Raw genomic sequence first — 22,584 nt, forward strand, 5'->3', positions numbered from 1 at the left:
TCATGAATACAAGTCCGTAAATCGGCGCTCACACACACACACACACACACACACACACACACACACACACGCCATCCATCTTAAATTAACAAAATGATGGGGAATAAGTGGAATAACAAATGCCTTTTGAAAAAAGCCACATAATGGTTTTAATAATGAAAGTATTTGTGTAGATTAAATGGAACCTGACACAGTGACAGAACATTTCTCAGTGGCCTGGAGCTGAGCGGGTTTGATGTTGAGATTATAACGAGTTGTGACTTTGGGATAACAAGGCGGCTTGGAGTCTTTTAAGTGACACATCTATTCTAGTAAAGGTTATTTTTAAACCTCAGTTTGCACTCAGAAGGTGAGTCAGGTGTGACAGGCTCTAGTGATGCTGTCTGTTCCTCAGAGCGTAAAGAAGAGAGGAAGACTTTTTCTAAAAGCGTTATTAATCCTTCCTAAAAATATGAATAAATAATTGAGGGCGCAAACAGTGATTAAGGTAATCCAGACTTTTATTCTGTTTGAAGTGGAACTAGGCCCTCCTGTAGGTCAGTTGGTAGAGCATGGCGCTTGCAACGGCAGGGTTGTGGGTTCGATTCCCACGGGGGGCCAGTAGGAAAAATGTATGCACTCACTAACTGTAAGTCGCTCTGGATAAGAGCGTCTGCTAAATGACTAAAAATATATATATATAATAATAATAAAAAAGGATAAATAAAAAATAAAATAAAAAAAAACACCCCACACACCCTGCCAAACAGAGTTTAGACTAGATAGGATATAGCTCCGCCAAACAGGTAATGACACACACCACACTTGAAACACAAGATTTAGACATAGATAAACATACACAGACTCAGACATAGATAAACATACACAGACTAAGACATAGATAAACATACACAGACTCAGACATAGATACACATACACAGACTCAGACATAGATACACATACACAGACTCAGACATAGATACACATACACAGACTCAGACATAGATACACATACACAGACTCAGACATAGATAAACATACACAGACTAAGACATAGATAAACATACACAGACTCAGACATAGATAAACATACACAGACTCAGACATAGATAAACATACACAGACATAGATAAACATACACAGACTCAGACATAGATAAACATACACAGACTCAGACATAGATAAACATACACAGACTCAGACATAGATAAACATACGCAGACTCAGACAGATACTGTTGGTAGACAGAGACACACACAAAAGTCTGTCCTCCTGGTGACCATCTGTGGTTCTGTCCCGGACAATGAAATATTCAAACAGAGACAAACCAAGACAAAAAACATATACAGACACGGACTCAAACAAGATAATAGACAGACTCAGACAAGATACTAGGCAGATACTGTCGGACAGACTCAGACAAGATACTAGACAGATACTGTCGGACAGACTCAGACACAGATACTAGACAGATACTGTTGGACAGACTCAGACACAGATACTAGACAGATACTGTTGGACAGACTCAGACAAGATACTAGACAGATACTGTTGGACAGACTCAGACACAGATACTAGACAGATACTGTTGGACAGACTCAGACAAGATACTAGACAGGTACTGTCGGACAGACTAAGACACAGATACTAGACAGATACTGTTGGACAGACTCAGACACAGATACTAGACAGATACTGTTGGACAGACTCAGACACAGATACTAGACAGATACTGTCGGACAGACTCAGACACAGATACTAGACAGATACTGTTGGACAGACTCAGACAAGATACTAGACAGATACTGTTGGACAGACTCAGACAAGATACTAGACAGATACTGTCGGACAGACTCAGACACAGATACTAGACAGATACTGTCGGACAGACTCAGACACAGATACTGTCGGACAGACTCAGACACAGATACTAGACAGATACTGTTGGACAGACTCAGACACAGATAATAGACAGATACTGTCGGACAGACTCAGACACAGATACTAGTCAGATACTGTCGGACAGACTCAGACACAGATACTAGACAGATACTGTCGGACAGACTCAGACACAGATACTAGACAGATACTGTCGGACAGACTCAGACACAGATACTAGACAGATACTGTCGGACAGACTCAGACACAGATACTAGACAGATACTGTCGGACAGACTGAGACACAGATACTAGACAGATACTGTCGGACAGACTCAGACACAGATACTAGACAGATACTGTCGGGCAGACTCAGACAAGATACTAGACAGATACTGTCGGACAGACTAAGACAAGATACTAGACAGATACTGTCGGACAGACTCAGACAAGATACTAGACAGATACTGTCGGACAGACTCAGACACAGATACTAGACAGATACTGTCGGACAGACTCAGACAAGATACTAGACAGATACTGTCGGACAGACTCAGACACAGATACTAGACAGATACTGTCGGATAGACTCAGACAAGATACTAGACAGATACTGTCGGACAGACTCAGACACAGATACTAGACAGATACTGTCGGACAGACTCAGACACAGATACTAGACAGATACTGTCGGACAGACTCAGACACAGATACTAGAGAGATACTGTCGGACAGACTCAGACACAGATACTAGACAGATACTGTCGGACAGACTCAGACACAGATACTAGACAGATACTGTTGGACAGACTCAGACACAGATACTAGACAGATACTGTTGGACAGACTCAGACACAGATACTAGACAGATACTGTTGGACAGACTCAGACACAGATACTAGACAGATACTGTTGGACAGACTAAGACACAGATACTAGACAGATACTGTCGGACAGACTCAGACACAGATACTAGACAGATACTGTCGGACAGACTCAGACACAGATACTAGACAGATACTGTTGGACAGCCTCAGACAAGATACTAGACAGATACTGTCGGACAGACTCAGACACAGATACTGTCGGACAGACTCAGACAAGATACTAGACAGATACTGTCGGACAGACTAAGACACAGATACTAGACAGATACTGTCGACAGACTAAGACACAGATACTAGACAGATACTGTCGGACAGACTCAGACACAGATACTAGACAGATACTGTTGGACAGACTCAGACAAGATACTAGACAGATACTGTTGGACAGACTCAGACACAGATACTAGACAGATACTGTCGGACAGACTCAGACACAGATACTAGACAGATACTGTTGGACAGACTCAGACAAGATACTAGACAGATACTGTCGGACAGACTCAGACACAGATACTAGACAGGTACTGTCGGACAGACTCAGACAAGATACTAGACAGATACTGTCGGACAGACTCAGACACAGATACTAGACAGATACTGTCGGACAGACTCAGACACAGATACTTGACAGATACTGTTGGACAGACTCAGACAAGATACTAGACAGATACTGTCGGACAGACTCAGACACAGATACTAGACAGGTACTGTCGGACAGACTCAGACAAGATACTAGACAGGTACTGTCGGACAGACTCAGACAAGATACTAGACAGATACTGTCGACAGACTAAGACACAGATACTAGACAGATACTGTTGGACAGACTCAGACACAGATACTAGACAGATACTGTTGGACAGACTCAGACACAGATACTAGACAGATACTGTTGGACAGACTCAGACACAGATACTAGACAGATACTGTCGGACAGACTAAGACACAGATACTAGACAGATACTGTCGACAGACTAAGACACAGATACTAGACAGATACTGTCGGACAGACTCAGACAAGATACTAGACAGATACTGTTGGACAGACTCAGACACAGATACTAGACAGATACTGTTGGACAGACTCAGACACAGATACTAGACAGATACTTTTGGACAGACTCAGACACAGATACTAGACAGATACTGTCGGACAGACTCAGACACAGATACTGTCGGACAGACTCAGACAAGATACTAGACAGATACTGTCGGACAGACTAAGACACAGATACTAGACAGATACTGTTGGACAGACTCAGACACAAATACTAGACAGATACTGTCGGACAGACTGAGACACAGATACTAGACAGATACTGTCGGACAGACTCAGACACAGATACTAGACAGATACTGTTGGACAGACTCAGACACAGATACTAGACAGATACTGTTGGACAGACTCAGACACAGATACTAGACAGATACTGTCGGACAGACTAAGACACAGATACTAGACAGATACTGTCGACAGACTAAGACACAGATACTAGACAGATACTGTCGGACAGACTCAGACAAGATACTAGACAGATACTGTTGGACAGACTCAGACACAGATACTAGACAGATACTGTTGGACAGACTCAGACACAGATACTAGACAGATACTGTTGGACAGACTCAGACACAGATACTAGACAGATACTGTCGGACAGACTGAGACACAGATACTAGACAGATACTGTCGGACAGACTCAGACACAGATACTAGACAGATACTGTTGGACAGCCTCAGACAAGATACTAGACAGATACTGTCGGACAGACTCAGACACAGATACTGTCGGACAGACTCAGACAAGATACTAGACAGATACTGTCGGACAGACTAAGACACAGATACTAGACAGATACTGTCGACAGACTAAGACACAGATACTAGACAGATACTGTCGGACAGACTCAGACACAGATACTAGACAGATACTGTTGGACAGACTCAGACAAGATACTAGACAGATACTGTTGGACAGACTCAGACACAGATACTAGACAGATACTGTCGGACAGACTCAGACACAGATACTAGACAGATACTGTTGGACAGACTCAGACAAGATACTAGACAGATACTGTCGGACAGACTCAGACACAGATACTAGACAGGTACTGTCGGACAGACTCAGACAAGATACTAGACAGATACTGTCGGACAGACTCAGACACAGATACTAGACAGATACTGTCGGACAGACTCAGACACAGATACTAGACAGATACTGTCAACAGACTAAGACACAGATACTAGACAGATACTGTCGGACAGACTCAGACACAGATACTAGACAGATACTGTTGGACAGACTCAGACACAGATACTAGACAGATACTGTCGGACAGACTCAGACAAGATACTAGACAGATACTGTCGGACAGACTCAGACAAGATACTAGACAGATACTGTTGGACAGACTCAGACACAGATACTAGACAGATACTGTCGGACAGACTCAGACACAGATACTAGACAGATACTGTTGGACAGACTCAGACAAGATACTAGACAGATACTGTCGGACAGACTCAGACACAGATACTAGACAGGTACTGTCGGACAGACTCAGACAAGATACTAGACAGATACTGTCGACAGACTAAGACACAGATACTAGACAGATACTGTTGGACAGACTCAGACACAGATACTAGACAGATACTGTCGGACAGACTCAGACAAGATACTAGACAGATACTGTCGGACAGACTCAGACACAGATACTAGACAGATACTGTCGGACAGACTCAGACACAGATACTAGACAGATACTGTCGACAGACTAAGACACAGATACTAGACAGATACTGTTGGACAGACTCAGACACAGATACTAGACATATACTGTCGGACAGACTCAGACACAGATACTAGAGAGATACTGTCGGACAGACTCAGACACAGATACTAGACAGATACTGTTGGACAGACTCAGACACAGATACTAGACAGATACTGTCGGACAGACTAAGACACAGATACTAGACAGATACTGTCGGACAGACTCAGACACAGATACTAGACAGATACTGTCGGACAGACTAAGACACAGATACTAGACAGATACTGTCGGACAGACTCAGACACAGATACTAGACAGATACTGTTGGACAGACTCAGACACAGATACTAGACAGATACTGTCGGACAGACTAAGACACAGATACTAGACAGATACTGTCGACAGACTAAGACACAGATACTAGACAGATACTGTCGGACAGACTCAGACACAGATACTAGACAGATACTGTTGGACAGACTCAGACACAGATACTAGACAGATACTGTCGGACAGACTCAGACACAGATACTAGACAGATACTGTCGGACAGACTCAGACACAGATACTAGACAGATACTGTCGGACAGACTCAGACACAGATACTAGACAGATACTGTTGGACAGACTCAGACAAGATACTAGACAGATACTGTCGGACAGACTCAGACACAGATACTAGACAGATACTGTTGGACAGACTCAGACACAGATACTAGACAGATACTGTCGGACAGACTCAGACACAGATACTAGACAGATACTGTTGGACAGACTCAGACACAGATACTAGACAGATACTGTTGGACAGACTCAGACACAGATACTAGACAGATACTGTCGGACAGACTCAGACAAGATACTAGACAGATACTGTCGGACAGCCTCAGACACAGATACTAGACAGATACTGTCGGACAGACTCAGACAAGATACTAGACAGATACTGTCGGACAGCCTCAGACACAGATACTAGACAGATACTGTCGGACAGACTCAGACAAGATACTAGACAGATACTGTCGGACAGCCTCAGACACAGATACTAGACAGATACTGTCGGACAGACTCAGACAAGATACTAGACAGGTACTGTCGGACAGACTCAGACACAGATACTAGACAGATACTGTCGGACAGACAGACACAGATACTAGACAGATACTGTCGGACAGACTCAGACACAGATACTAGACAGATACTGTCGGACAGACTCAGACAAGATACTAGACAGATACTGTCGGACAGACTCAGACACAGATACTAGACAGATACTGTTGGACAGACTCAGACACAGATACTAGACAGATACTGTCGGACAGACTCAGACACAGATACTAGACAGATACTGTTGGACAGACTCAGACACAGATACTAGACAGATACTGTCGGACAGACTAAGACACAGATACTAGACAGATACTGTCGGACAGACTGAGACACAGATACTAGACAGATACTGTCGGACAGACTCAGACACAGATACTAGACAGATACTGTTGGACAGACTCAGACACAGATACTAGACAGATACTGTTGGACAGACTCAGACAAGATACTAGACAGATACTGTCGGACAGACTCAGACACAGATACTAGACAGATACTGTTGGACAGCCTCAGACAAGATACTAGAGAGATACTGTCGGACAGACTCAGACACAGATACTAGACAGATACTGTTGGACAGACTCAGACACAGATACTAGACAGATACTGTCGGACAGACTCAGACACAGATACTAGACAGATACTGTCGGACAGACTCAGACACAGATACTAGACAGATACTGTTGGACAGACTCAGACAAGATACTAGACAGATACTGTCGGACAGACTCAGACAAGATACTAGACAGATACTGTCGGACAGACTCAGACAAGATACTAGACAGATACTGTCGGACAGACTCAGACACAGATACTAAACAGATACTGTCGGACAGACTCAGACACAGATACTAGACAGATACTGTCGGACAGACTGAGACACAGATACTAGACAGATACTGTTCGACAGACTCAGACACAGATACTAGACAGATACTGTTGGACAGACTCAGACACAGATACTAGACAGATACTGTCGGACAGACTGAGACACAGATACTAGACAGATACTGTTCGACAGACTCAGACACAGATACTAGACAGATACTGTTGGACAGACTCAGACACAGATACTAGACAGATACTGTTGGACAGACTCAGACACAGATACTAGACAGATACTGTCGGACAGACTGAGACACAGATACTAGACAGATACTGTTCGACAGACTCAGACACAGATACTAGACAGATACTGTTGGACAGACTCAGACACAGATACTAGACAGATACTGTTGGACAGACTCAGACAAGATACTAGACAGATACTGTCGGACAGACTCAGACACAGATACTAGACAGATACTGTCGGACAGACTGAGACACAGATACTAGACAGATACTGTTCGACAGACTCAGACACAGATACTAGACAGATACTGTTGGACAGACTCAGACACAGATACTAGACAGATACTGTTGGACAGACTCAGACAAGATACTAGACAGATACTGTCGGACAGACTCAGACACAGATACTAGACAGATACTGTCGGACAGACTCAGACACAGATACTAGACAGATACTGTCGGACAGACTCAGACACAGATACTAGACAGATACTGTTGGACAGACTCAGACACAGATACTAGACAGATACTGTTGGACAGACTCAGACACAGATACTAGACAGATACTGTCGGACAGACTCAGACAAGATACTAGACAGATACTGTCGGACAGCCTCAGACACAGATACTAGACAGATACTGTCGGACAGACTCAGACAAGATACTAGACAGATACTGTCGGACAGCCTCAGACACAGATACTAGACAGATACTGTCGGACAGACTCAGACAAGATACTAGACAGATACTGTCGGACAGCCTCAGACACAGATACTAGACAGATACTGTCGGACAGACTCAGACAAGATACTAGACAGGTACTGTCGGACAGACTCAGACACAGATACTAGACAGATACTGTCGGACAGACAGACACAGATACTAGACAGATACTGTCGGACAGACTCAGACACAGATACTAGACAGATACTGTCGGACAGACTGAGACACAGATACTAGACAGATACTTTCGGACAGTGGATGGATTATCTTGGCAAAGGAGAAATGCTCACTAACAGGGATGTAAACAAATTTGTGCACAAAATTTGAGAGAAATAAGCTTTTTGTGCGTATGGAGAATGTCTGGGATCTTTTATTTCAGCTCATGAAACATGGGACCAAACACTTTACATATTGCGTTTATATTTTTGTTCAGTGTACATGTAAGAAAAGTACAACATGTCTAAAGATTACTTTTCAACATTGCCTGCTACCGAGCGTTCTCACTACTTAGAAAAACATAATATTGTAGGGCTTCCCTCATGCCCCTTTTCATGACGGTGCAGCCACCAACCGGAACATTAAGCTAGCCAAGACTAACAACACAAACAAATAAACTACACAGCTACAAGTAGTGAGTGGAGTTACAAATGGACTATACTAGACAAGTTAAATGTCTTATCTGTGATTAAATGTTTTCCACACACATAGCTACGTGTAGCATACTTGGACACCAGGTCCCCACATTTCCCACTCCGAATAGCCTGAAGCCACAGGGCTCTTCTCGCAGGCTCTATTTCCCTACGTGGGAGCATTGCGATCCATAGGTCGGGATTTTTGACCTTGTTACATGTACATTGAACAACACAGCAACTTTTCGGCATGTTTTGTTATTTCTGTATAACAAAAAATGTACGACGAAGTTGTCTCTTTTACAATGGGGGTCAATAGGAAATAATGTTTTACCCAATTTGTGGGCATGGTCGATGAGAATTCCTTATTATGACATGAATATGGACTCAAGAGTATAGACAGACACAAACACACAATTATCTGTCCTTCTGCTGTCCTCGTGGTGTCTGTCTGTGTGGAATTGGCTGTGTGTGTGTGTGTGTGTGTGTGTGTGACCGGGTCTCTCTCTGTGTGGCGGTGTCTCAGATTCAGCCCCCAGAGGTAATTAGGCAGATTAATGAAGCACTAGGGAGCAGCTCTAAACGCCTCGGACAGCTCAAGGGACATAACATTCAGGAGCTGTGTGTGTGTGTGAGTGTGTTTGTGTGTGTGACTGTAGGTGTCTGTGTCTGGGTGTGTGTGTGTGTGAGTGTGAGTGTGACTGTAGGTATCTGGTTGTGCGTGCGTGTGTGTGTGCGTGTTTGTGTGTGTGTGTGACTGTAGGTGTCTGGTTGTGTGTGTGAGTGTGTGTGTGTGTACGCATGCGTGTGCGTGTTTGTGTGTGTGTGTGACTGTAGGTGTCTGTGTCTGTGAGTGTGACAGCATGGCAGGCTCTCTGGGAACTGCTATGATTGGCCCACGGCCGCCTCGTCTCCCTGTCCCGCGCCACACTGTCCCGTCCTCTGCCTGCCCTGGTCTGGGCCAACAGGAAGCACACATTAAGTTCTGCTCATTACTGCATGTGCCTGGACAGGACCGTGTGTGTGTCTATGAGAGAATGTTTGTGTGTGTGTGTGTGTGTGTGCATGTATTTGTTTGTGTGTGTTTGTGTCTATGTGTATGTCAATGACTGAGGCAAAGAGTATGTGAATGATTGGTTTTGTTTACGCAAGACTGTGTGTGTGTGTTTGTTCCTCCCTGACTGTATCTGTGTGTAATAAAAGGGGTTAGAGCGAAGGAAAACAGAGGCAGTGCTGAGGCAGGGCCAGTCCTATCATCCAACAAGTGAGGAAGAGGCCCAGTGTGCTCCACACATGCTGTTCACACACTCCTCCCCAGTCCCCGGTCCTCAACCTCAGCCAGGGCATGGATACAAACGGTAGGAGCATCACGGGGTGGTTTGGATGAGTGTATTCTGAGTTATAGTACTGCTAGTGCAGAGACTGCTGAGTGAGTCCACATTCTCTGTGGTCTACCAGAAGAACGGAGCAGAAACGTGACCTGCTGTTGGTTCGCTCCATTCATTCCGATGTAAAAGTAAATTTACAATATTTTTTTTGTTGTTGTTGTAATTTTGACTCCCTTTTTCTCCCCAATTTCGTGATGTCCATTTGCGATCCAATTACGATCTTGTCTGATCGCTGCTACTCCCCAACGGGCTCGGGAGAGGTGAAGGTCAAGTCATGCGTCCTCCGAAACATGACCCACCAAGCAGCGCTTCTTAACACCTGCTCGCTTAACCCGGAAGCCAGCTGAACCAATGTGTCGGAGGAAACACTGTTTAACTGACGACCGAAGTCAGCCTGCAGGCGCCCGGCCCACCACAAGGAGTCGCTAGAGCGTGATGACCCAAGTAAAGCCCCCCCGGCCAAACCCTCCCCTAACCCGGACGACGCTGGGCCAATTGTGCGCCGCCCTATGGGACTACCGGTCATGGCCGGTTGTGACACAGCCTGGGATCGGCTGTAGTGACGCGGCAACACTGCAATGCAGTGCCTCAGACCGCTGCGCCACTTGGGAGGCCTCAGATGTTATTTTCATGTATATTTAAGCACATTTAATGGTGAGGATGAGGAGCATGTGTGTCTCCATGTGCAGATAAATTCTGTATTTCAATATTCTGACTTCTGTTCTGAGGTGAATAGTCAGCCTTCCACTTTCCAAGACACCCCATGACATAACATCTGTCAGAACAACTTATCACGTCTTCAGCTAGGCTTAGCTCTTACATAACATAATAACATAGCTATGCCACTTAGCAGACGATTTTATCCTAAGAGATTTACAGTGCAGTGAGTGTGTATTATTTTAGTATGTGTATGTGATCCCTGTGGAAATGGAATCCACAACCTTGGCATGGGTAGAGCCATGCTCTTACCCACTGACCCACACAGACTTATGGCAGTCAAATGTAGGCTTTATGGCAGTCAAATGTAGGCTTCATGGTAGTCAGCTTTATGGCAGTCAAATGTAGACTTTATGGCAGTCAAATGTAGACTTTATGGCAGTCAAATGTAGGCTTTATGGTAGTCAAATGTAAACTTTATGGCAGTCAAATGCAGGCTTTATGGTAGTCAAATGTAAACTTTATGGCAGTCAAATGTAGGCTTTATGGTAGTCAAATATAAACTTTACTGCAGTCAAATGTAAACTTTATGGCAGTCAAATGCAGGCTTTATGGTAGTCAAATGTAAACTTTATGGCAGTCAAATGTAGGCTTTATGGTAGTCAAATATAAACTTTATTGCAGTCAAATGTAGGCTTTATGGGAGTCAAATGTAGGCTTTATGGGAGTCAAATGTAGGCTTTATGGGAGTCAAATGTAGGCTTTATGGGAGTCAAATGTAGGCTTTATGGGAGTCAAATGTAGGCTTTATGGGAGTCAAATGTAGGCTTTATGGCAGTCAAATGTAGGGTTTGTGACAGTCATAAGTAGTGCTGTGTAGGGAAACAGGTTCTCATTAACTACTTATAATGTCTTATGCCAGTCTAATCACAGTTAATGGCAGTCTAATGTAGCCTTGAACAGGTTCTCATTAAATGCATCTCTCTATCTGAGCTAGTGATCATCAGGCTCAGGTATCCACATCACAGTGAGCTGACTCCCTGGTGTCTCCAGAAGTGCTCAGTCACAGTTTAGTAATGTAGATCTGTTCTGGCTCAGAGGCTCAGAGGACATAGAGTACAGTTCAGTGATATACGACTGAGTCTCTCTGAGGAGTAATGGATATACACCAGGGCCCTAGCCAGGGTCTGAGTTTTAGTGCATTTCTATACAATAAAATGCTATTTAGAGAACAGCAAAAACAAGCAAAAATGACCCCAGCCATTATCACATTGGTTGCTGTAGCTTCATTCTCCTCAGTCGATCTCCAAACACATAGCCTATTAGCTATACAATTAGCCGCTACACATCAACTCAGCACCGGGATTAAAAACTATGATTTAATACAAACAGAGGGATCTGTTAGCAGAAACAGTATTTTATTAACAAAAGGTAAACAATGGGGGCCCCACCTTGAGGTCAGGGTCCCTGGGCACGTGCCCTGCGTGCCCGTTCGGTAATTCGGCCATTATTACTACAAGTTTAGATAGCTGGCTAGACTAACTAGACTCATTTACCAATCTGAAAATGTTTTAACTTACATGGGCTTATTGAGTGACTGTTAGTGAGTGACATAAATTGAGTGTACAAAACATTAGGATCATAGCTTTCACCTGGATTCACCTGGTCAGTCTATGTCATGGAAAGAGCAGGTCTTCCTAATGTTTTGTACACAGTGGCCAGTTTATTAGGTACACCACCATGGTCAAGAAAATGGTGTACTGTGGCTCGCTATATAAAGCAGGCAGACAAGCATCGAGGCATTCGGTTACTGTTCCAAAACGAGTGACCTAAGCGACTAATGTTTTGTACACTCAGCGTATAACAAGAGGGAAACTACTGATGCACAACCAAGTTTGGTTAAGGTGTATGTAAACTTCCGACTTCAACTGTAGCTACGGCCCTGGTTAACACGCTAGAGCGCTAATGCGATGAGCCAGCGTAGTGGGATATAAACCACTGCTCTGCCACTGACTGGCAGGGCCATGCACAAGGGCAAGAGGAGGAATTATGCCTGAGCAATCACACACACTCCTCGAGCAACACACTCTGCACGCGCATAAACACACAGATAGAAACACACACAGAGACACACAACCACACACACTCTGGCACATGCACGCACACAAGCACACTCACACACCCTGCGCTCTCACACATCCTGTGCTCGTACACACACACATACACACACACCGACACACACACTGCACACCAACCCCCTCTCCTCTGATGCCCTGCCTAGTCTGCTGTAATAGGGTCCAGGGTGAGAGACTGGCCAAGGGAGGGTGATTTCCCCCTCTACACAGTCTGGTTGTCCTGTTCCTGCTCTAATAGCAGAGAATCATCACTCTTCAGCGCTACACTATCAACCACCTGCTAGGAGGAAATGTGTGTGGTGAAAGATGTGTGGTGGGTTATGTAATTTACAGTAAGAGTGTGTGTGTGTGTCTCTCTGTGTCTGTGACAGTGTGTCTGTACACTGCACTGCCGCCGTGGCGATGACTCTTATCCAAACCCTTCCGGAAGTCTGCATGTGTCTCCTGCTGCTTGGAGCCCCGGCAACAGTCCTGGTACGGATGCGTTCTTATTGTGGGTCTCAGCCACAGAGCAATTAGATTTGTTTATACAGAGCGCTTCGGAGGAGCTTGTCATCCTGTCAGGGCCCATTTCCCCATGGCTCCACAGCCTGACTCCTCAGGGCTGCCTCCCTGGGGCCCGGCCCTCCTGACAGACAGGGGCCACGTTACTGGCAGCGTCGTTAACCGGACCTGGATTTAAATAATATTTGAGATCTTTCACATGCTTTTAGCGTTTTCTCTAGCCTGCCTATAGTGCCAGATGGATGGGGTTTGCACTTTTGGAGATTTTCTATTGGTTCAATTGTGCCAGGCAAGCTCAATCAAGCACAGATAGAGTATTTGAAATTATTTGAAATTGTATTTGGACCCAGGTCTGCAAGGTACTGTCAGTTCTTACCAGAGCCAGATGAAGCGAGAGGGAGACAGGAGCCTCACGTTGCTTCATGCTTTCCGGTCAGGCACATCACCGGCCACCTCAGACACCACAAGCGGGTGGAGGGCCCCCAATCACCTCCAGAGACTGTGTCCCAAATGGCACCCTATTCCCTATATAGTGCACTCCTTTTGACCAGAGCCCATTAAAAGTAGTGCATTTGTTTGTTAAAAGAAAAATGGGATATTTTACCCCCAATTTCAATTACGATCTTGTCTCATCGCTGCAACTCCCCAACGGGCTCAGGAGAGGCGAAGGTCGAGTCATGTGTCCTCCGAAACATGACCCACCAAACCGCGTTCCTTAACACCCGCCCGCTTAACCCGGAAGACAGCTGCACCAATGTGTCAGAGGAAACACCATTCAACTGACAACCAGAGTCAGCCTGCAGGCGCCCGGCCTGCCATAAGGAGTCGCTAGAGCGCGATGAGTCAAGTAAAGCCCCCAACGGCCAAACCCTCCCCTAACTCGGACGACGCTGGGCCAATTGTGCGCCGCCCTATGTGACTCCCGGTCACGGCCGGTTGTGACACAGCCTGGGATTGAACCCGGGCCTGTAGTGACGCCTCAAGCATTGTGATGCAGTGCCTTAGACCGCTGCACCACTCGGGAGGCCCCAAGATGATGACTACTCTGACTCTGAGGACGGATGGAAGAGACACCAGTAACGCTGTCTGTCTGCCAGTATCAACAACAAAGCGGCTGCCTGCAGTTGACTCCTGATCCTTATTCATCTGATCTAAAATGAAAGATGTCAGATACCTAAGGTACATAGCCAAAGGAACAATGGATGGTCCAGAGATGCTTTATTTCCTAGTTCTGGCAGAACGGGATCAAACAGAGATACAGATCAGCGATGGCGTGAAACAGGAGTGAAATGCATTAAGCTTTTCTACTAAGGAGAACCAAACAAAACCGGCAGGATTGAGTAAATAGAGTGCCCTATCTGGTAGATAACACAACCTCCCCAAAAATCCATCGCCCCCCACACTCCCAAAAACCTTTCCCAACTTTTTCCAAGCGTTCTGCCAACTGCCAACATAACACTTCATCTGAAGCACCTTAGAGGCCAGAGTATCCCCCTCTTTGATATATTTTTTTTACATTTTAGTCATTTAGCAGACGCTCTTATCCAGAGCAACTTACAGGAGCAGTTAGGGTTAAGTGCCTTGCTCAAGGGCACATCGACAGATTTTTCACCTAGTCGGCTCGGGGAATAGAACCAGCGACCTTTCGGTTACTGGCACAACACTCTTAACCACTAAGCTACCTGCCGCCCCCAAACACCTCTCTCTTGCTGCGTTTTACCTCTTTACTAAACTATTCCCTGGAAAACTAAATAAATAGTTACACAATGCAAATCTCAAGCTCCTACGTTACATAAGAGTCGGCAGCCATGCCGTGCTATATCCCAAATCTCAAATTTATATCAACACAGCCCCTCTCTAGTAGGGTTGGGCGGTATCCAGATTTTTATATCATCCTGCCGTCCTTCTCTTATCCCGGGATTTACGGTATTACCGGCTTAGTACACAAGGGGGCACCAAAAAATGCTAAAAAGCCCATTGGGCGTCTATTACCAGAATGCTAACAAAATTAGCATAAGTAATAGTGAATTTCAAAGGAAGCTGCTAGCTAAATATGCTAACGAGCGCAAACGAAAAAATAATAATTGCAAAGACAGGCAGTCCAGCTCATGAAGTTATACATATATAGGTAGGCGCTACCAAATGTCATTTTTGGTGAGTTTGGATATTTACAAGTGAATGTGAACAAGAGACATTGCGCAAATGAACAGTACTGGCTCTGGAGCAGCATGTGTGGAGTCTGGAGTCGCTAAGGCCAGCCTGCTCTGCCTGGAGAAGATGGGGGAGGAGCAGACAGGACGATAACAGAGAGGAGAAAAACATAAGAAAATGAAAAGATAGCAGTGACAGCTGTACAGATAACTCATCCAAAGGGCTTTGACTTCTCAAACACGTCACCTTATTAATTCAGCCACTTAGATAACTAGCAAGTTAATCTTAGGGGTTGTGTTAATGCAGAATTATTCGTTTTTTAAGCAGGAAAAAAAGATTAAACGCATAAGAAATATCTTGCTGCGTTTTGTAAACTAAAATCTAAAATGCTTCTTATTGTAATTTCTGCTCGGCATCAGACTCATTTTGTGCTTCCGTTGCAATTCATGAAAGGGCATTCTATCAGCACACAGCTCTCTGACTGATGTGGAGCTACTTTTCTCCGGTACTTTTCTTGGTGTAGCCAGCCTACTTTTCTAAAACGCAAGATTAGCTTTAAGAAAAACATTAGGAAATGTAGCTGGCTACATTCTTTCTATGATAAACAGAAATATGATGGCCATGCATAGTTTTTGCAAAAAAAGACCTTGCTTTTTAATTGTAAGCTCATTTGTGGCTGCCAGCCAAATAGCGTTGCACTTCTGTTGTCATCTGATCAAAATGAAGCTATTTTCTGCTGAATGTGTTGCACTAATGTATTTTCTGTGAAGGGAAACTATAGTTGCATGCCCCTGATCACTCTATTGAAGCAAAAAAACACTGTTGACTTTCAATATAAAACACAACCCCTGTCAATACACAGCTGGAATCACCAGCTCCTGCTTTCTCCAGTTGTGCTATTTACAAATAAACACCTGACTGGCTCAACTGTTTTGGGGAACTACGGTAAGCTTCATAATGTAAAATAATGTGACAGGTGAAATGAAGAACGCAATCTGCTTCATCTCCTAACGTATTGCACAAGTTGACTGCAGGTATTTACTAAAAAAGTAGCTAAAAATATTCACATTTATTGAAAAACTTCAAATAAATAGTTTACACGGTATTGACGATATTAAAAAAACATCCAGTGGCTATTTCCAAATACCCCAGTATACGGTATACCGCACAAGCCTACTCTCTATCCCCTGGCCCCGACACCCCATCACATGCATACCTACACACGCACACGCACATACAAACACCACACACACACACACAAACACATCCAGCCACACCCACACCCATCCACCCACACACACACCCATCGCACCCCTGCTATGTAGCATGTGGCTTAACAGCATAACTCCTACCATCTGAACTAACATCTTATCTTGGAGGATTAGGGGAGGAGCCTAGTCAAATACCTGGAACTGAGACACACCTCAGTGTGTATATACTGACCCAGATCCATCCACACATGCCTTCCTGGCCGGCCCCCTACAACCCATCCTAGTGCCCCTGTTTGGGAGCACGTGTCTGCATGTGTGTTCATGTAGCCTATGTGTCAGGTAGGCTACTGTCCCCCTACAACCCGGCCCACTGCCCATGTGCACCTCTCCTAGGACAGATCCTGGCACCTGGCTGAGACATATTCCCTCATCCTCCAACCTGCAGAGAATACAGACATCTGTGTCTGACTCAGACACAGCAAAAACACACGCCCATGAAAACGCACAAGGAAGTCCATGCATGCAATCTGACCTACACCCAGACACACAAAAATGCATACAATAACAGAAAAACTCCTTCCTTGTTAATGAAGGATTCAACAACAACGACGTAACAAGGAGCAACAACAACATTAAAAAACAACATTTTCATTTTAGCAGACGCTCTTATCCAGAGCGACTTACAGTTAGTGAGTGCATACATTTTCATACTGGCCCCCCGTGGGAATCGAACCCACAACCCTGGCGTTGCAAGCGCCATGCTCTACCAACTGAGCTACAAGGAGGCCTATGAAGTCATTGACAGTTTTGACAGTCTCTATTGTCTACCACCTTCCCATGACGGTTCACCAGGTGGACAGAACAGCGAGCTACAATCTATGTATTCCTGAATCTTACAATGCAAGGAAACATACTAGGTCCAGGAAGAAAACTATCACATAAATCTGGTACTAAAAGCAGTTTGTAGATTTCAAATGACAGAACTACTGTAGGGTAAGCTGCCTGCTTAATAACACTCTGCCCATAATGATAAATATACCAACATTGAGAGTAGGCATTCTGAATGCAAGCTCAAAATAACATTTTAACACTGGTATACGTGTCAGCCTTTTTGGAATTGTAGGCTATGTGTCAAGGCAAATGTGAGAGATTGTACTGCAGTACCGTTTAGCTTCAGGTTAGACTGTAAATCTCCTAACACTCTGACTAAACCGGCTGCGTTGCGTGCGCGAGCGTTGCAAAATAAACGTCCACATACATGTTATTCAATCATTTCATCCAAACCGCTCACGCGCATCAATAGAACTTGGTTCTATTTTAGATGCTTGATGCACTGCAAGTCCCGCCTCTCCCATCTACTCATTGGTTTTTATGAGCATACTAACCCACGTGGGTGATTAAAAGATGAACGAAGTCTACACTCCAGTCCAGGTGGTGGCAGTAATGCACCTTAAAGTTGGTTGCCAACCGCCATATAAATTCCACAGAAGAAGAAGAAGAAAGACGAACGAGGATAGATTAATCAAAGAAAACGAATTTAAAAACTAACTAGGTTTCCCCTTTTATCTGTGGATTAATTGTCGGAGTAGAGAACACACGATTTTGTACGACTCAAATGGTTTGAAATTCTACAAGAAAATCTAGCTAAAAAAAGGACCAACAACACAATGTTTATCTCCCAGGACAAATTAGCAAGCTAGTTAGCTAAATGTCCATGAATGTTTCATGTGTGTTTCGACCTGTCCCCAAATTAATATAGTTTGTTCACAGTTGGTTTTGGTATTTTAACCTGCGTGTCATGAACGCATCTGGTAGGGATAGACAAAATCAACATGCGCACGATGGTTTGGTCAAGGTGTGTAACACTATAATGATGAAGTACTTGATGGTGAGGCACTTGAGGGAGGCGGCATCTCAGACCATTGAGCCCATTCACTCTGTGTTCCTGTCTGATGTTTTTGACTAGGTTTTATGTTGGGGGGGGGGTTACAGTTACATGATGCATTTACATTTGTACATTTATAAAACATGTACCCGTAGGCTGCCACTCAAAAGGAAAAACTAACTGTATGAAATACATACAGAGTTTAAGTAATAATACATTCCGGGATCGTTTACCTTTCCATATACATTTTTCAATCGCACCCTGAATTGTATCCCAATAACCAGAAGGGGGAGCCATGGGAAGCATTGAACTACAGAAATTCAGCCATGGCATTTAATTTATTTTGACAATAGATATTTTGCCGATTGAAGCAACTGGGATATTAATGAGGTCGTACTGAATTGATTTGAGCTTTCTGTTAAAGTTTCTGGTAATGGTTTTATGTTTAAGGAAGGAAATATACACTGCCTTCAGAAAGTATTCATACCCCTTGAGTTATTCCACATTTTGTTGTGTTACAGCCTGAAATCTAAATTGATGATTAAAAAAAATATATATATATCACACACAATACCCCCATAATGACAAAGTGAAAACATGTTTTTAGACATTTTTGCAAATTGATTGAAAATGAAATACAGAAATATCTCATTTACATACACTACTGTTCAAACGTTTGGGGTCACTTAGAAATGTCCTTGTTTTCGAAAGAAAAGCAATTTTTTTGCCCATTAAAATAACAGTGTGGACATTGTTAATGTTGTAAATGGCTATTGTCGCTGGAAACTGCTGGTTTTTAATGGAATATCTACATAAGCGTTCAGAGGCCCATTATCAGCAACCATCAGTCCTGTGTTCCAATAGCACGTTGTGTTTGCTAATCCAAGTTTATAATTTTAAAAGGCTAACTGATCATTAGAAAACCCTTTTGCAATTATGTTAGCACAGCTTAAAACTGTTGTGTTGATTAAAGAAGCAATAAAACTGGCCTTCTTGAGACTAGTTAAGTATCTGGAGCATCAGCAATTGTGGGTTCGATTACAGAATCAAAATGGCCAGAAACAAATAACTTTCTTCTGAAACTCGTCAGTCTATTCTTGTTCTGAGAAATGAAGGCTATTCCATGCGAGAAATTGCCAAGAAACTGAAGATGCTGTGTACTACTCCCTTCACAGAACAGCGCAAACTGTCTCTAACCAGAATAGAAAGAGGAGTGGGAGGCCCCGGTGCACAACTGAGCAAGAGGACAAATACATTAGAGTGTCTAGTTTGAGAAACAGACGCCACACAGGTCCTCAACTGGCAGCTTCATTATATAGTACCCGCAAAACACCAGTCTCAACGTCAACAGTGAAGATGTGACTCCGGGATGCTGACCTTCTTGGCAGAGTTGCAAAGAAAAAGCCATATCTCAGACTGGCCAATAAAAATAAAAGATGGGCAAAAGAACACAGACCATGGACAGAGGAAGATTGGAAAAAAGTGTTATGGACAGACAAATCAAATTTTGAGGTGTTCGGATCACAAAGAAGAACATTTGTGAGACGCAGACCAAATGAAAAGATGCTGGAGGAGTGCTTGATGCCATCTGTCAAGCATGGTGGAGGCAATGTGATGGTCTGGGGGTGCTTTGGTGGTGGTAAAGTGGGAGATTTGTACAGGGTAAAAGGGATATTGAAGAAGGAAGGCTATCACTCCATTTAGCAACGCCATGCCATACCCTGTGGACCGCGCTTGATTGGAGCCAATTTCCTTCTACAACAGGACAATGACCCAAAGCACAGCTCCAAACTATGCAAGAAGTATTTAGGGAAGAAGCAGTCAGCTGGCATTCTGTATATAATGGAGTGGCCAGCACAGTCACCGGATCTCAACCCTATTGAGCTGTTGTGGGAGCAGCTTGACCGTATGGTATGTAAGAAGTGCCCATTACATCTACATTTACATTTAAGTCATTTAGCAGACGCTCTTATCCAGAGCGACTTACAAATTGGTACATTCAACTTAGGATAGCCAGTGGGACAACCACTTAAAAAAAAAAAAAGATTTATGGGGGGGTGGGGGGTAGAATGTTTACTGTTATACTATTCCAGGTATTCCTTAAAGAGGTAGGGTTTCAAGTGTCTCCGGATGGTGGCCAGTGACTCCGCTGTCATGGGGGAGCTTGTTCCACCATTGGGGTGCCAAAGCAGCGAATAGCTTTGACTGGGCTGAGCGGGAACTGTGCTTCCATAGAGGTAGGGGGGCTAGCAGGCCAGAGGTGGATGAGCGTAGTGCCCTCGTTTGGATGTAGGGTCTGATCAGAGCCTGAAGGTAAGGAGGTGCCGTTCCCCTCACAGCTCCATAGGCAAGCACCATGGTTTTGTAGTAGATGCGAGCTTCAACTGGAAGCCAGTGGAGTATGCGGAGGAGCGGGGTGACATGAGAGAACTTGGGAAGGTTGAACACCAGACGGGCCGCAGCGTTCTGGATAAGTTGTAGGGGTTTAATGGCACAGGCAGGGAGCCCAGCCAACAGCGAGTTGCAGTAATGTTCAAGCAGATTTAAGTCAAAACTGTAACTCGGCCACTCAGGAAGATTCATTGTCTTCTTGGTAAGCAACTCCAGTGTAGATGTGGCCTTGTGTTTTAGGTTATTGTCCTGCTGAAAGGTGAATTCATCTCCCAGTATCTGGTAGAAAGCAGACTGAACCAGGTTTTCCTCTAGGATTTTGCCTGTGCTTACCTCCATTCCGTTTCTTTTTTATCCTGAAAAACTCTGCAGTCCTTAAGGATTACATGCATACCCATAACACGATGCAGCCACCACTATGCTTGAAAATATGGGGAGTGGTCCTCAGTTATGAGTTGTATTGGATTTATCACAAACATAACACTTTGTATTCAGGAAAAAAGTCAATTGCTTTGCCACATTTTTTTGGCAGTATTACTTTAGTGCCTTGTTACTAACAGGATGCATGTTTTGGAATATTTTTATTCTATACAGGCTTCCTTCCTTTCACTCTGTCATTTAAGTTAGTATTGTGGAGTAACTACAATGTTGTTGATCCATCCTCAGTTTTCTCCTATCACAGCCATTAAACTCTGTAACTGTTTTAAAGTCACCATTGGCCTCATGGTGAAATCCCTGAGCAGTTTCCATCTTCTCCGGCAACTGAGTTGGGAAGGACACCTGAATCTTTGTAGTGACTGGGTGTATTGATACATCCAGCCAATTAATAACTTCACCATGCTCAAATGTACATTCAATGTCTGCTTTATTTAATTTTTTACCCATCTACCAATAGGTGCCCTTCTTTGCGAGGCATTGGAAAACCTCCCTGGTCTTTGTGGTTGAATCTGTGTTTGAAATTCACTCCTTGACTGAGGGACCTCACAGATAATTGTATGTGTGGGGTACAGAGATGAGGTAGTCATTCAAAAATCATGTTAAACACTATTATTGCACACAGAGTGAGTCAATGCAACTTATTATGTGTCTTGTTCAGCAAATGTTTACTCCTGAACTTAGTTAGGCTTGCCATAAAAAGGGATTAAATATGTATTGACTCAAGACAATTCAGCTTTTCATTTTTGTATTAATTTGTAAAAAG

The 22,584-nt window shown here is 44.0% G+C and overlaps 1 protein-coding gene across 1 annotated transcript in view; it reads right to left on the bottom strand.

The window, feature by feature from the left end:
* ddah1 (dimethylarginine dimethylaminohydrolase 1) overlaps positions 1-22,584 on the bottom strand; it is a 111,151-nt gene that overhangs the window by 67,406 nt on the left and 21,161 nt on the right.

The sequence above is a fragment of the Coregonus lavaretus genome (genome assembly GCF_964263955.1).
Source record: "Coregonus lavaretus genome assembly, chromosome: 6".
In the NCBI taxonomy this organism is placed as follows: Eukaryota; Metazoa; Chordata; class Actinopteri; order Salmoniformes; family Salmonidae; genus Coregonus; species Coregonus lavaretus.